The sequence below is a fragment of the Mus musculus genome, chromosome 6 (genome assembly GCF_000001635.26).
Source record: "Mus musculus strain C57BL/6J chromosome 6, GRCm38.p6 C57BL/6J".
Classification (NCBI taxonomy): domain Eukaryota; kingdom Metazoa; phylum Chordata; class Mammalia; order Rodentia; family Muridae; genus Mus; species Mus musculus.
Window position 1 is genome coordinate 128,797,717 of NC_000072.6, and position 12,909 is coordinate 128,810,625.

At 46.1% G+C, this 12,909-nt stretch overlaps 1 long non-coding RNA gene across 3 annotated transcripts; it reads left to right on the top strand.

Moving 5' to 3' along the window:
• Positions 1-992: 992 nt before the first annotated feature.
• Gm34755 lies at positions 993-8,115 on the top strand. 3 transcript variants are annotated; one of them, XR_378057.3, is made up of 4 exons: positions 993-2,179; positions 2,838-3,318; positions 6,795-7,129; positions 7,833-8,115. It is a non-coding gene; the product is annotated as a predicted gene, 34755 (long non-coding RNA). The 3 variants fall into 3 exon arrangements; XR_001785376.2 differs by lacking the exon at positions 7,833-8,115 and having other exon boundaries at positions 6,795-7,366; XR_001785377.1 differs by lacking the exon at positions 7,833-8,115 and having other exon boundaries at positions 1,197-1,574; positions 6,795-7,366.
• Positions 8,116-12,909: the final 4,794 nt, after the last annotated feature.

Sequence of the window (12,909 nt, forward strand, 5' to 3'; positions counted from 1 at the left end):
GTCCATCCTTCTGTGGGCTGTGCCACCCTTTGGCGGGTAGTCCTGGGGTGTAGACAGGCAAATATGAGCAGGACATGAGGAACATGAGGAACAAGCCAGGAAGCAGTGTTTTTCTGAGTCTTCTTCAGCTCTTGTCCCAGCTTCCTTTCCTGGTGAGCTATTGACTGTAAATTTGTAGTTATACCCTCGATTATTTTGGACCCTGACGTTTTATCACAACAATTGAAACCTAATTAGGATGAACAGTATCACAGCCCCACACCAGCCCCGCCTTACATGGCTGTTCTGTGAACACGGCTCCCCCTTCTCCATCCTTTGGGCACTGTCTGGAGCCTTTTCTACCCCAGCTTCCTCTCTGAAGTTACTGACCGATTCCAGAGGCAGCAGAGGGGCGTTTTGTTGTAGTTGTTATGGAAAAGGCAAGGAGTCCCTGGGGTCCATTGCAGGACAAGGAAACTAGGAATTCTTTTCCTTGCTCGGCCTTTCTAAAACCCTCACCCACTTGCTAATCCAGAACCTTTATTACTCTGTCCCCTAAAGGTTTTGATCACGGGCGAGGATAGAGGGTTAGGGGACCACTGTATCTCAGGAGACATCCAAACATTTTACTCCACAGAGCCCAGCCAGGACATGTACTCAGAAAGCCACACCAGGTGAAAGAGGTCATCACACTAAGTGACTAAGAGGGCAGACGCCAGCACGCGCAAATCAAGTGCAGGGTGTGGACCAGCAGAAGTGTGGGGGTGCAGATCTCTATGGCTGGGTGTTCCCTGAGAGCCCACACTGTGAACCCTGAAGTTGATGTCAAAAACACCAGGCAGAAGAGAGATGGTGCAGAGTAGCTAGAGAAGTGTTCTCGGTGTCTCTGAGTGTCTGTGAGCCTTGGGAGAACGTGTAGATTTGAAGCTGGTTTCGATAAAACCAATTGAAATATCTGTTAAAAATCAATTGAAATTGATTACGTTGCTTAAAGGCAACAAAATGATGTCTTAATTGCAATTTAGTGAGGAGAGACGGGATTTATTTAGTTTTTCCTCTTTTTTTTTTTTTTTTTTTTTTTTTTTTTTTTTTAATCGAGACAGGGTTTTTCTGTTTAATTTTGCGCGCTCACTCGGAGTGTGTTTTGTGTGTGTGGTATAAGGCAAAAAAGGTGGCTGGAGAGACAGCCGTGGGTGCTGGGAACCGAACTCTTATATTTTTGGTTGTGAGCCTAGCCTTTAACGGCTGAGCCATCTCTCCAGCCCGCCCAGGAGGCACATTCTTGAGCTCATGTAGCTACCAGGCGTGGCTGAACGTCATTGCTATTGAAACTTTCATCATTCCCCGAATTCCTCTCAAAATCAAATACAAACAAAACCGAACTCTTGGCGGCGACCATTTCTCGCCGGCCGACTACTGATCGCTGCTTCGCCCGAGAACTGAGGACACGGATTGGAAGAAGGGGGTCGTGTCAGGACGGAAGCGTGGCGTGGGGAGAAGACAGGAGGGTCGGGCGTGTGCAGCTCTGCGTGGACAAGAGCGTGTGAGCTGCACTGGTGCCTATGCGCCCGGAGGACGCGAAGGATGCGATCTGGGTGCGTGGGCGTGAGGGTCTGTGAGGAAACTGGATCTCGGAATGGTGTCAGTTCTAGAGATGTGTTTGGGGGTGGCGTGTGGCCGTGAATTTGTTTTCGTGTTGTACTTAGAAAAAAAGTGAGTGTTTTCCAGGAGAAAACTGGGAATTAAAGAAAAAAAAAGTGTGTAGACCAGGCTGTCCTCGAACTCCAGATCCTTCTGCCTCTGCCTCCTTCAGCAAATCCTACCGGCCTGCGCCACCAGGACCGGCAGGCGTTGCTGCTGCAACGATTCTACTTAGCTATGTATTCTATGACGTCACCGCTTTCTCCAACGAGGAGATTGTAGGGTACAACGCCCAGCAGGCCTTCGCCCCAAACCGCACCGTCAACCTGGCTCATGCGGTTCTCTGCCGGTCTCACGCACACTTCCCGCCTAACGTCAGCCACCCCTCACTCTAGGGAACCGCAACCTCACGAGCCCCGCCCGAAGCCTCTTTTCGCCCCGCGCCCCCTGCCGGTCACCCCAGCAAACACACTCCCGCACCTTCAGGCGTGCATTCCTCTGAATTCTCTGTATTCCTCCTTGGCTTGCGCCCTCTTGCAGTGCCCAGGGCTTTTTCTAGGTAAGCAGACACAATGGTCCAGGTAAAGAGACTGCAGAATTAGATCTCTAGTGTGCTGGTGAGGGCAGGGGAGTGTGATAAGGTCTCAGGGTGTCTGCCGGTGACTCTGTGGCTCTGACTGTGAGCTCCGATGTTTCTTTCATTCATTTCCTTCCATATCGGAGCAGTTTGTTTGTTTGTTTCGAGGATGAATTGGAAACTTTCAAGCTTCTTTAAATGCCTAATATGATAAAGCACATCTGTGTGAGTGTTTGTGAGGACGTGTCCAGTGAATATTATTAGACTTTGAGGGGGTTAAAGGAATGAATGGATAAATCCCTGGGCGGATTCAACATACGATGGCATTTTAAGAGCAGATCACAGGTAAGAGATTGTGACCTGGTAGTTAACAGACCAGAGCACCATTGCACCCCGGGCCTTCTCTGTATATCCCATTTATTATATTTAATACGAGAGGCTTCTCTTTCCTCTATACCTTCAATTCATAATTTGTGCTTCATGGTGTCCCCAAATTATTGCATGCTTATTTTTAAATTATTTAAAAAATATTTAACAATTATTATTTAATTTAATAACAACATTTACTATTTAATAATATTTGATAATAGTAATAATTTTAAAATTACATTTTATTTCTTTCTTTGTTTGAATGTTCCAGCTGCTCTACTGTGCCTTCACGTCCTGACATTCTATCTTCTACTTGCTCCATTCTCCTAAGGAAGGTTTTTCATTGAGTCTTCTCAATGTGCGCTAGGATCACAAGAGAGCCACTGCGATGAAAATGAGAACGCAGCCACTGGACTGAGTGATGCCCTTGCATGTACAGAAAACTTGCTACATCCCTTCAGCTTGCTAAGCCTTCCCGGAGGCCTTGAAGGAAGGACAAAGAGACCACAGTGCAGTTTGGTCTCTACCAAAATGCCACGGGTGACCTTGCAATACTCCCCAAGGGGTCCTCCCCTTCTTTACATAACAGCCATTTAAACTCAGCCTGTGGGTCTAGAATAGCCTTTAAAACATATGTCACCGGGCAGAGCTGTTCTGGCTAGGTTCTGCTCTGGTCTGGTTCTCTCCACCAAGACTGGAGTCCTCACACAGTAAAAGCTGCTGCTGCCTGAAGGCGCCCCTTGTCCAGAACTGTGAGTGTCTCTAACAAGTGGAATAATCAGGTTTCCAATTTTATCTCCATTTCATCCTGCGTTTCCTTCAGTGTTTATACGTCTTTACTGAGTGCACCTCTGAAACCCCCTTCACATCTTTGCTTCTGTTTATCATTTTTCTTTTAAATCCTATGTCCTGTGATTCATTGAGGCAATTCTCACTGTAGAACATTTCCACATCACGGCCACATACTGTTTGGTTCTTTGTTTTAGTTTGCCCTCTATTGCTGTGATAAAGTCCGAGGACAAAAGCAGCTTGTGGAGGAAAGGGTTAATCAGCTTCCAGTCACTGCCTTTTATGAACAAACACCCCAATAAGCAGACCTCAAGGCAGGAACCTGGAGGCAGGAATGGAAGCAGGGGCCACAGAGGAGTGCTGCTAACTGGCTTGTTTCCCATGGCTAGCTCCGTTTGCTTTTTCTTATAGCCCAGCACCACCTGGTTGGTTATATGACTAGAGTCAAGACAAGCTAGGAAGGACCATGCCCTACTGCTTCAGCATCCTGCCCTTCAATATTCACACAGTGAGGACCTCATGTTCAAACAGACATTTCCAACATTGAACAGGATGTTGTCACCCACAAAGTTCACTCTTGAGACTCACATGATTGAGTTAAAACAAACAAACAAACAAACAAACAAACAACACACACACACACACACACACACACACACACACACACCTCATCACATTTTAAGTAAGCTTTCAATTTTGAAGAGAGTTGCATTCCTAACTGTCTTGGTAGACTTTGTGGCTCATGGGATGTGCATGCAGGGTTCTAAGTAAGTAATCATATGCTCATGTTGATGACAACAGGACCCAACCGACCATAGGGTAGAAACAACAGATGTGGTTGCTTGCTGTCTGGAAGAATTACACAGCAACTGCTGTGTGCTTCAGGACCGCACATTCTTCAGCCTTAAGAAGAAGGAGTCATTTAGTATCAGCCTCCCATATGCCACCTGCACTATGTGAGGAAGACATTGAGAGTCTAGAGCCAGCCTCATCCCTATGTTCTAGCTCCGCAAGCACAGAGGACGCTTGGGTCCTGACGACTGCAAGCATCAGACATTAGCAAGGACAGTAGGAGTCCCATCACTAGCAGAGAACACAAAACTCCCCCCAGGAGGTCAACCTAGAGGCCTGTGGAGCCTTGGTCAGTAAGCATACAAGCACAGTGGCGCCATGACAGGAAGGCTTGCCCCGGTGCGTGGGAACCCTGGCCCTACTACAGGAGTCTGGGGATGTGAGAGATCACCAAGGGGCCGTGAATAGTGAGGGGCAGCTCATCTCAGGAGCCTTTGAAGGATGAATGAGGATGAGAACGCCTGTGTCCTGGTGACACAGAGAGGTGTTCATGAAGTAGTGACAGTTATCAAAGAGAGGAGGAGGAGGAGGAAGAGGAGGAGGAGGAGGAGGAGGAGGAGGAGGAGGAGGAGGATGGGGAAAGACTATGGGTCACCAGCAAAGGCAGCTGGTGGAGACAGAAAGTGTACCAGGCACAGTGAAGAGGAAAAGAGGTCACGATGCTAGGAGAATAGGGCAGACAGGAGAGGACAAATCTGTGTATCACATGCAGGGTGTGGAGCAGAGACTGGGAATGCGGATCTCTGTGCTGGCTGTTCCCTGTGAGGCCAGACAATGAGCCCTGAAGTTGATGTCTAGAGGCAGAGCCCTTGAGCGTGTAGAAGTAGAGAAATGTAACTTAAGGGTTGTGCTGGCTGAGCAGGGGTATTGTGAGGGAAAGGGAGCCCGTCGGGGGAGAGAGGAGTGTGGAGTGAGGGCGTGCATAGGTATATGTGTGCCTGTGTGTCTGTAAGAACTGGTATGAGCTGGGTGCCGGTTTCCGAGCTTGAAGAGGGTGACCCGAGGCTGCGATGAGGTTTCTTGGGTGTTGGAATTTTAGTGGGCATGGGTACTTTATTTCATTCGGTAGCTGGTCTTTTCTTGGCGAGAAAAAAAAATGTGTAGACCAGGCTGTCCTCGAACTCCAGATCCTCCTGCCTCTGCCTCCTTCAGCAAATCCTACCGGCCTGCACCACCAGTACCGGCAGTTACAGCGGCCGTTTCGAACATACTTAGCTATGATCTATCATGGCGTCACTAGCCCCGCCCATGAAGGAGGAGTCCGGAACCTTAGTTGCAGTCCTAAGCCCTGCCTTCAGGCAACCCAAACCATAGCATTAAACAGGCCTCGCGAACACTCCCGAACTCATGACCACCACCCCTTTCTCTAAGGAATCATTGCCTCAAAAGCCCTGAAGGCGCTTCTCGCTTCTGCGCCCCCTGCCGGTCTTCCCGGGAAGCGCACTCCCTCACCCTCAGGCAATTCCTGAGCCTAGCAGCAGCAGCTATGCTTTCAGACTTAACTGAGACCATTGTAAAACATCTTCAAGATCCATGCAGCCTCTTTTGCTTATTCCCGCGTCTCTGGACAGTACTTTGATGTCACAACCAAGAAGTCACCACATACAATGACATTAGTATTTTCCTCTATGTTTTGCTATCGAAATTTTAGAATGTTAGAGTTTTGTTTATCTCTTTAACTCATTCTGATTTATTTTTGTACATGGTAGGACCTAAACCTGTCATCCATTTTTTCCATCATTCGCTCAATAGACTGTTGTTGTCGTCGTCCCCCTTGACCCTGCCTCCCTTGGTTTGGTTTTGGTATCCATGTGAAGACCATGTGATCATTACGTGAACATTTAATATTCTTTGTTCTCTATTCTTCACTTTGCTCTATTTTTCCTCTATGTCAGTATCTAATACTTATTTCATTATTATAGGTTACTAGTGTGTTTTCAAATAAGCCCACCTACATCCTCCAGCTTTGTATATATTCGAAGTGTTTTGAACGATTCAACTCCCATGCAGTTCTAGAAGGCATTATTAGTGTTTGATAGGGAATGCTTTGAACCTGTAGATCACTGTTAGTCTGACCATCTCAACAATATTCCTCATTCAACTCATTAACCCAAGACGCCATTTATTAGTGTTTGCTTTAACTTCATGCAGCAATGTTTTCTGACTTTCATTATGTGAAACATTCCCATTTATAATTTGGTTTATTCCTAAATTATTCAGTCTGTTTCCCGGTATTGTTAGTGGAATTATTTAAGCTTTCCCCTAGCATTGCTCATTGTTAGTGATGTACACTGGTGACTGTAATGATTTAAACAAGAAATGTCCTTCACAGTCTTGAGCATTTGAACACTGGCTTTAGGAGGTGTGGCCTTGCTGGAAGAATATGTCACATGTCACTGGGGACAGGCTTTGAGACTGTAAGGTCCCACCTTACTTCCAGTTGTCTCTCTCTGTTTCCTGCTTGTGCTTCAAATTTGAGCTCTTAGCACCCTGTTCCAGCCATCATGCCTGCTTGCTGGCTCTTCCCTGCTATTAGAGATTCTAATCTTTTGGAAGTATAAGCCAAAATTAACTCTTTCTTTTATAGATTGCCTTGGACGTGATCCCAGCATCAGAAAAGTAAATGATATAGTGGCCAATTTCTGCATTGGACAGAAATCGAGGATGTGGACCTATTTAGAAATAGTTCTTTGGGAAGAATCCAGTCTGCGTTGCCAGGAAATCAGCAGTCCAGTTCACTCACGTCAGCAGTGGCAGCTCAATCCACTCACAAACACCACTCACAGATCTGCAATGACAGCGCAATCCAGAAAAAACTGCAAGGTTCTGAGCAAAGAGGGGCAAGGTGAACCAACACCAGACAGCACTGTCAGCGAAGACCAGCAACGGCCAAGCCCAACATGTCCAGCAAAGAGTGGCAAGGTGAACTAATACCTTGTAATACCTTGTCCTTGTAATACCACTCAGTGTTGCCCACTGTCTGTTGGGTTGTATTTATGCCCTTCCCAAATACCATGTGTTCTCTCAAGTGTCTGCTCTAGCAAAACATCGCATGTCCCTTTCCCAGACAGCTTCCAAAAAAATACCACATGTCTGTTCTCAACAAAACATCCTCCGATGCGTCTTCTTCAGCTTAAACATCCTGTCATAAGACCGTTTCTGGAAAAACATCACATGACATAACTGAGTCTCCAAAGAAGCCAGAAATCTCCTTTACATATAAACATAATTTTAAAGAGCATGTCCTCTGCTAACAGACATGATTTGATGTCTTCTCTAATGTCTTTGTATTTTACTTCCTTTGTGTGCCTATGGCCTCCAGATCTATGCTGAGCAGCAGTGTGGTGTGTTTACTGGCCAGCAGGGGTCAGCACTTGCCCTGAGTATTTACACCCCTGTCCCCAATGAGTAAGATTTTAGCCACTGGCTTTTTAAAAATGCTCATCACCATGTTAGTGCTGGGGCTTCTTCCCCTAGTTTGTTGAATGCCTCACCATAAAGGGGCGTCTAACCTTGTCAGTGTTGTTTCTGTGTTCTCTGAGATAATCATGTGACTTTTGTCTTCCCTTTGTTAACACCGTGCCCTGTGATTTTCATGTGCTAAAGTGTCACTTGTATTCCACAGGGTTGAAATCAGCTCTCTTGTCTATCAGAAGGTTTACTAAGCTGAATGAAAGAAATGTGGAGGGCTAACAAGAGGCCATACTCGCAGGGTGTGGACGAGAAGAGACCGGTAGTTCTATAGAAGGTACGAATGCAGTGGTCCTGAGGCCGCGGGTGTACCGCTCTGCACTCTGAGCTCTTCCCATCACAGATATGGCAGTTACTTCCCGTCTGCTGTGCTTGCAGTTGTGGCAAGCATGTGGGTCATGGCTGTTTAGATGCTTATTATAAGCAATTAAAGCATCAGGAGGAAAGTTGTAGAGTCGCCCCGGCTTCGCTCTGGTCCTTACACTGGAGTCAGGGAAGCGGAGGGACTGGATAACTAACGGCAAGGAGCATTTGGTTGAGATATTAATTACAATTATGTAATTGTGTGCTTATGTGCAAGAGTAATTGCATTTTATTTCATAGTGATATAGTTGAAATTATTAAACAGGCTATGAAAATTGAATCTGGAAACATGACCCTCTGCCACACCCACTCCAGTGAAGACTGCATGACAGGCCCTAAAGCTTGGACCCAATCCGGAGACAAAGAGTTTCACAGAAACTCAGTCTCCTGGAACCTTAGCACAAATGCTCCAAACCTGTTACTGTGTTTGTCTGTCAATGGATCTGTGTGCTTTCTTTCAGTATTGTTTTATTATACTTGCCTCCAAGAAATGATTTTTTTTTCCATTTTTTTATTAGATATTTTCTTCATTTACATTTCAAAAGCTATTCTGAAAGTCCCCTATATCCTCCCCCGCCCTGCTCCCCTAACCACCCGCTCCCACTTCTTGGCCCTGAAGTTCCCTTGTATTGGGGCATATAAAGTTCGCAAGACCAAGAGGCCTCTCTTCCCAAAGATGGCCGACTAGGCCATCTTCTGCTACATATGCAGCTAGAGACACGAGCTCTAGGGGTACTGGTTAGTTCATATTGTTGTTCCACCTATAGGGTTGCAGACCCCTTCAGCTCCTTGGGTACTTCAAGAAATGATTTTACAAATACCTTAATCAGGTTGAACTCTACTGCCTGACTTTCATCAATGTCCTAGGCAGTCCTTGAGCTGACCCTGGGTTTGAAATTTCATAAGAATGTTTTTACCTATTCAGACGAAATGCCCCAGGGTTGACAGTTAGGAATCAGGTATTGGCATGGTGGTGCACGCCTTTAATCCCAGCACTTGGGAGGCAGAGGCAGGCGAATTTCTGAGTTCGAGGCCAGCCTGGTCTACAGAGTGAGTTCCAGGACAGCCAGGACTACACAGAGAAACCCTGTCTCGAAAAAAAAAAAAAAAAAAAAAAAAAAAGGAATCAGGTATTTCAGTTTGCTGGATAGGAGCTAGTAATCTCAGGGCTAGTTCGACATAGTATATTAGAATTCTCATCACAGACATGAATGGCAGCCTACATTGCATAATAGTAGAAAGAAGGTGGGTTGTGGGTTAAAGAGGAACTGGAGTATTGTATTATTCCTGAAAGGGTTAGTAGAATGGAACTCCCCTAGTGCATGTTTTTTACTAGGCCCAGAGGAATAGCATAATCAGGTATTTACTAAGGGACCCCTGGTGGTGGGTTTAACAATAGACTAGCATTGTACCTGGGTCCTGTGAATATCTGATTTTAGATAGGGCTGTTCCTATCTCAGTTGTAAACACTGCCTGGCTCCCCCTAGCGTTTTATGTATGCATTTTCTTTGTTTTGTGTAAAGGGCTGTGCAGAGAAACTCTGTCTCGAAACAAACAACAACAAAAACCCAAAATTTAAAAAAGAATTAAGTATAAGAACGGATTCAGTGCTGGGTAATGGCAGTCACATGAAAATATTCACTTCAGCACTGGGACACATGATTGCACTGAGGATGTGTTTATGAGAAGAAGCAGGTTATTTGTAACTGCTTTAGGAAGACTGACCCATCCAGCAGGTCCAGTTATTCGAGGGTCTCGAGGGGACCTTCTCCTAATAACCAAATGGGGGGGGGGTATAGAGAGACAAGGGCCTTGTGCACATAACGACTTGGAACTGTTCTGAATTGCATCAAAGCCCCAAATGTATTAGCCAGGCCCAAGGTTTAAATTCACAAGCAAAAGGGGGAGAGTGCCTTTCAGCAGAAGGAATGGGGCAGAGGAAATGCACCTCAGCAGGAGAGATGGGGCAGCAGAAAAAGAGGAAGTACTTCTCAGCAGGAGGGATGGGGCAGTGGAAATTTTTCTTTTGGCGACTACAAGGGGAAGCAGGAACTTGGCGGTATCAGGGTACATCTTGAGGTCAGGACATCCGGCGCTGACTTTCTCGGAGCAGTGCGTCCGGTGGACCGCTTTTGACCCCCTTTTCTTCTCGGGGGGAGAGGCCCAATTCAGAGATCAGGACAATTGTGTTGTCTTAATAGCTCCCAACAGAAGACATTCTCTGAATTTGTTTTTATGTAAATAGAAATAACTTGTGACTCTGAGGCATCATTAAAGCTAGCCCCAGATGCTGAACGTGGAGCCAAAGGAGCAAGAAAATATTGCTGTTCTGATTATCCGTTGTATTAAAAAGTACTATTTACTACTGAACAAATCCCTCCAAAATGAGTCAGATTGAAAGGTCACTGGCTTTATTGTCCCGTCCAGCAGGGCTTAGTTATTCCATGGGTCAAGGAGGACTGAGGCCTGCAAGAGAAACGGGCAGAGAAAGGGGAGCGAGACCAAGCAAAGAGTTGTCAAGGCTTAGGAAGTCTGATTATAAGCACACAGTGAGAGAAAATAGGGAGGGGTTGAGGGGGCATAATAAAATATAGAGAAAGGGATGGACATCTGGGGTGAATGCTGATTACAGGCTTCTTGTAGCTTATCTTGGAATGTTGGCCCTGAAACAGTCCCGGGCACCAAACGGAGACATGGAGGAGGAGGTGAAGCTGCCTTAATCTAAGCAGTTCTAGGCGCCAAGTGAAGGAGGGAGTGAAGCTGGCAGTCTCAGGCGCAAGGTGGAGGCAATGAAGGAAGGGGTGACATAATTCCCTTCAAAGGGTCAGCGGATCTTCAGGGTGAGAGTTACTGAGGGCCTAGTTTCCCACAGTTTGGTCTCTCACACTTTATGGCTATCTATCATAACACAGGGCCTGCCAAGGCTCCACCAGGTGGCAAATGTGAAATTTCTCCCCAATGCACTTTGCTTTCCAAGTTGCAGCACTGCGTTATGGACCCAAGGTGGCGACAGATTCCCCTTTCAATCTATGAGCTAAGACTCCTGCTGTGAACTCAAAACTTCCTAAGATAATGTCTTGTATTGCTGGGTCTAGAGAAATGTGCAAAGATTCCTCAGAAGGTAGGGAGGAAGCCCTGAGAGGATTCACACAACAGGAGTCAACGTACAAAGTGGCTTTGTGGGGTTGGGCTTAATCTCAGCTGCCTTTAATCCCAGCACTCCTGAAGCAAGACGAGGGGATTTGAGGGCCGTCCTTCAAATTTACACAGGGCTTCAGGACCCTGTCTCAAAAACAAAAACAAAACAAAAACAAAACAAAAAACTACCACCACCACCAACAACAACAACAAAAAAAATAAAAATAAAAACAAAACAAAGCAGAACAAATTGGCATAGTGGAAAGATGACTACATGTAGGGTTGTGATCCCAAGTCTGCTCCACCACAGGGCTGGGCGGTTTGGGGATGCGGGACTTTTGCAGGGAGGAATGTCTGGGAAGGGAATCTTATTGATAATGCCCTCTGTGCATAAAGGTACCTTATTAGCATGGAGATCTGTGCCTTGAGCATACCTGACCAAAGATTGCATCTCTTTTCCTGTTGTCTTGTTCTGAGATATTAGGGATGCCTCATCTACATGTGGAAGGGCATGGGGAATTGGTTACCCTTACATGACTGATGGCGGGCTGTGGCTATATGGCAGAGGGCTGGTCCTGGGAGCAAGCTAAGCTCCTACTTGGCTTTTAATCTCTACTGAGGACCAGGTTCCTCTCACAGTCCACTGCCCAGCTAAAAACTGAAGCAATGATCAGAGAGAGTTCTGGGTCTGAGTCCTGACTCTCTTGATGGTTAATTTTGTAACATTATTGAAACATAAGGCTCTGATGGGCAACTGAGGAAACTAATACTCAACTGTGAGTTTGAAGAGGTCAGCTCAGCACCTTCGGAAAATTCCACCAGACCCCTCCCCTCCTGGAAGAGAGAGGTCATTGAGCACATAGGCACCCCTCCCCTCCTGAAGATAGAGACAGATTACTTTTCTCGGGATGGGCCAACCCTTGGCCACTCCCAGACAAGGGAATCCCTTGCTACCTCATTCCCTAAGGACCAATCAGTTTAAAAGTCATGTTGTTCTGCCAATCACACTGTGTCTAGTTGCTGTTGCTCTAGTCTACCTCTGAAAACTGTATAAAAACTGGCTGAACAGGCTGACTGGGGTAGTTGACTCTCCTTTGGATGCAAGGTGACCCCCCAGCATGCTGGAACAATAAACTCCTCTTACTTTTGCATTGATCACCGGCTCTGGTTCACTGGCATGGGGCAGGGAGGGGTGGGGAGAGAGGAGTCTCTGGTAGCTAAGGCTCATTAGAGTCTTACACATTGTTATCTAGGTGGTTCCATATCTTGGCTGTATGAATAGTCTGCAATATGAAAATAGCCTTCCGATTATCTCTGTAAGGTACTGACTTTAACCCCAATATACTGTTAAAAATGAAACTATTGGGTTCAGGTTTACCTTAAATAATAGATTTTGTTGAGTTACTGTTGATATTAGCAAGAAAAAGACCAGGTCCTGGTCAATGATCACATTTTTCACCATCAAGGCTGGAGGGCTTTTGGAAATTAGTTCAAGTTCATCCCCAAAGCGTTAGTTTTGTTGGGCTTTAGCTTCCGGAGACAAACTCTAGCTATGTAGCCCAGCCTGGGCTTGAACTCTTGAGCCTCCTCCCTCGATGTTGTTATCTCTGGCATGGGTCTCCAGGCCCTGCATCAAAATCATTTTAATAAATAACACTTGGGAAGGAAAGCAGAGACTGTAAATGATGAATTCACTTTGCCTGTGGATAACAGACAGGGAAAAGAGGAAG